The sequence below is a fragment of the Musa acuminata genome, chromosome BXJ1-8 (genome assembly GCF_036884655.1).
Source record: "Musa acuminata AAA Group cultivar baxijiao chromosome BXJ1-8, Cavendish_Baxijiao_AAA, whole genome shotgun sequence".
Lineage (NCBI taxonomy): Eukaryota > Viridiplantae > Streptophyta > Magnoliopsida > Zingiberales > Musaceae > Musa > Musa acuminata.
Window position 1 is genome coordinate 9,618,188 of NC_088334.1, and position 3,759 is coordinate 9,621,946.

The window sequence follows — 3,759 nt, forward strand, 5'->3', positions numbered from 1 at the left end:
TGAGTGATGTACGTATATTTTTACACCTTGAGGAGCATAACCTATTAGACCTATGTAAAACTAATGTAGCCTAAATTGCTATTAATTTTGTTCCATTGGCGACATGATTATTATTCTCCACTACCTCATCAGTGTGCATGATGTAATTAGCGCAATAATTATCTTATCCATGCTATGTTCATAGAAAATACGGGCATGATCGAAAAGCACCACAGGATTCCCAAAGCTTATCTTGTCAATTTACATCAGTTCATCTAAGCTTGAATATCTGCCTATAAATACCGTGCCCTCATACAAGAGCATCCCAAACTTGTCCCGGAGGAAGTCAATTCAAGGTAACTTCCAAGATTCCTATTACTTTAGTCATATATTTAACCATGTTAGCACACGATCAAGTTAATGAAAACATCAAAGCTCAAAATTAATTGGTATAGTATCTAACTATTGAGATCATCATTTTCGTTTTGATGCAGCTTATCAACAATGAAGATCTCATTTGTGCTTGTTTTAATATTTGGTTTGATCATGATCTTCTCCAACAATAGTGTGGAAGGTGAATACATCGAGAATCCCTTGAGTTTCTCTCTTCACAGAGATAAGGGAAAGGAAAACATGGTTCATGATGATAAATCTGTCTTCAGTTCTAGTGTTGGTGGAAAGAGCAATGAAGAAACTAAGATGGACATCAACAATCTTGGAGAAATGAAAGGAAAAGATATCGGAAATCCATCACTTGCCACCAATAAAGCCAAAAGCAAAAACCATGGCAAGGACAACAACAACAAGTGTGATGGTGATCCTATTGCACAAACCCAAGGCATGTCCATGGACACACACCATGAGATATCAATCGATGACTACCGAAGGATGTATCATAATATTCGTAAGCACCCTTAAAGCCTTGCAGCCTGGCACTGTTGACTCTTACTAGTAGTGTATGTGTGTAGCAAATTTGCTCAGTATATAGAGCAAAATGGTTTCAAGTAATATGTGCTGCATATGTCCTTAGGTTGTGTCATGGATGACTGAGGCCTCCTGGTCAATGTACTAAACTACTAAGTAAAATAAAATGTCCATGGCTAGCTTGGCTTGCTACATTATATCCACACAATACAAACTCCTAAGAGAGACAGAAAGCTATGGCTCTCACTATTATTTTTAATGATTTCTAGAGGGAAGATTTGACTAGATATTGTGGCTCTTGGTCCTTCACAAACTTCTACTCATGTATGTCTCATCATTCTATCTTCTACAATAGATATGTAGGTAGCTACCTAGTTAATTTAGTGTACATGATGTTAGAGGCAATATTTCTACTGAAGCATCTGTTGTTTGTAAACCCCATAGATTTAACAAGCACATCAAAGTTGAGTTCTTGCTTGAAGACATTAATTATTAGCTTTGTTAGGCAATATTACCAGCTATGCATCTGTTACATGTAAACCCTAAAGTTTTTCTTGCGGTGTGGAGTAAACCCTAAAGTTCTAACAAGCACACCATTGTAGAGTTCTTGCTGGAAGACAAGATGAACTTTGTTCGTGATGAAAACTAAGCTTCGATGTCTTCATGAAGAAACTTGCCAGATGACTTTATGCAAGCATATAATGGAGGTGTTTGGCTTGCAAGATCGAAATAGTTTTTGGTTCTTCCATGAACTCGTACACATGGGTAGCAATTATTGAATGGAGATTCCTTGACGCTTTAAAGTGCATTGGTGTCTAGGCATGCGGCTCGTCTTGGAATCTGAATCAGATCAGACAAGTTCTATGATTGATGTCTGAAGAGTGAAAGTTTCGAGATCATCTCTTCTTACATACATATGTAGCTTAGTATACCAGTTTCAATATTATTTATATATATGTGTATGAACTCGAGGAGGGACATTAACAAATATTTTGACAGAATCAGATTTCAGACACTACTCTAAGACAAAAATTTCTTTTCCTTTCCTTGCGTTTAGATCAAATTTATCACCTTAACCAAATTCATTTACCAGTTCATTGACATGATTCAAGTCTTGAGAGGTTCTTGAGGGTCTGAGAAGAACAAACCTGACGGGCGAAATCATGGCCATGTTTTCTTGTTCCGATAGGAACATCATTGCCCTGTTAGTAAAACTAGTTATAGGACGAGTACGGTCCTTGCGGGTCATCAACTATTTCTCATTTGGCTTGACAAACTGTTTAGGGTTAGGGTAAGAGTCCAAATAGCACGCACAAAAAATCCTTTCAAGATAACTTATTCCTTAAGAGATCCACACAGAATGCGAGAGATTGTGTGAGAAATATATAACACAATGTTCTATTACCCTCCATCTTCCTCAAGACAGTCTCTTTCTGGACTGGAGTCTCGATCAAACCTTCAAATATCTATCACCATGATTAGTATATTATTTGATATAGCAATTCTCTCAAAATAATAACATGAGAAATGCTCATATATTGCTCACAAATTGTGAGAATGCCATCGAGTATTGGGTTCTTGTTTCAATATAAAATTGATGAATATATGCATGCATGGAATAGTTATTGATCTGATGAAAGCCATAAGAGTTATGATTAAGAGCAGAAGAATAATCATGCAAAGGTAAACAAATGAAATTTAATTAAGCATGTGAACTAGGATTAGATGTATATAACTAGGATTAGTGTAAGTTAAGAATCAGTCCTCAAAACAACAATGTTAAACAAATTGTGATGGTATTTTAATAACTTATACAACTTGTTAAATAGACAATGGATGTGCTAATATTAAATCTGTGTTTTTGGGCAGATGTAGGTTTACATAGGTTTGGCTATTCTTATGCTTATGACTATGATGCTTCATTCAAAGTATAGTAATTGTGCAATTATATTCACACTAATAGTCAAGACTTGAACATGATACTTCTTATGATATGTAAAATAACTGAAAAATTATATCCATTTCAGTAGTTAGGAATTTAACATGATTCTTTTGGTTGGTTTAACTTGACTAAGTTCATACTAATTGTCTTTGCTCTTGTTTACAAAGAAGTTCTTCTATTTGCATTACAAGTCAAGTATACATATGGTGGAGTAATCGGCAAATTGACAAACAATGTTGATAGTATAAGTGAAGAAATAGATATTTCTAGGGTTGAGTGAAGTGCCTATTTGAACCTTTTGACTAGCATACAAAGTTAGACATATGACAATCAATGGAGTGTCAATTGCAATCGATTTCATCCATCGACGAAATGATTATTATTCTCCACTATCTCATTGGTGCGTGTGATGTAATTTGCACAATAAATACCTTAGGCATGCTATGCCGTATAATATGCGCATATGACCGATGCGCACAACAAGATTCCTAATGTTTATCTTGTTACTTTCTCTATTTTTCCCATCCTTGAAGGTTCCCTTGTAAATATCATGTCTCCTATCAAGTATCTCAAACTTGGAGGAACTGAGTTCAAGGTAAGTTTCAAGACTCATACTAGTTTTAGCTATTACTTAACAATATTAGTACATGTATCTGTTGAATATATCAAAGCTCAAAATTAATTGTTACATATAGGATATCTTAGTATTGAAATAGTGATTTTTTTGCTTTGTTGTAGCTTATCAACAACGAAGATGTCATTTGTGCTTGTTTTTACATTTGGTTTGGCCATCATCCTCTCCAAACCTGGTGTGGAAGGCAGAAGGCTTGAGGAGAATCCCTTGGATCAGTCTCTTCGAGGAGTTCAGGGAAAGGAATACGTGCTTGCTGATAACAAAGTTGTGTTTAGCTCCA

At 35.5% G+C, this 3,759-nt stretch overlaps 1 long non-coding RNA gene across 1 annotated transcript; it reads left to right on the forward strand.

Annotated features, from left to right (window-relative positions):
• The first annotated feature begins 248 nt into the window (after window positions 1-248).
• Window positions 249-1,095, forward strand: LOC135588972 (uncharacterized). Its single transcript, XR_010476551.1, has 2 exons — window positions 249-335; window positions 474-1,095. It is a non-coding gene; the product is annotated as an uncharacterized LOC135588972 (long non-coding RNA).
• Window positions 1,096-3,759: the final 2,664 nt, after the last annotated feature.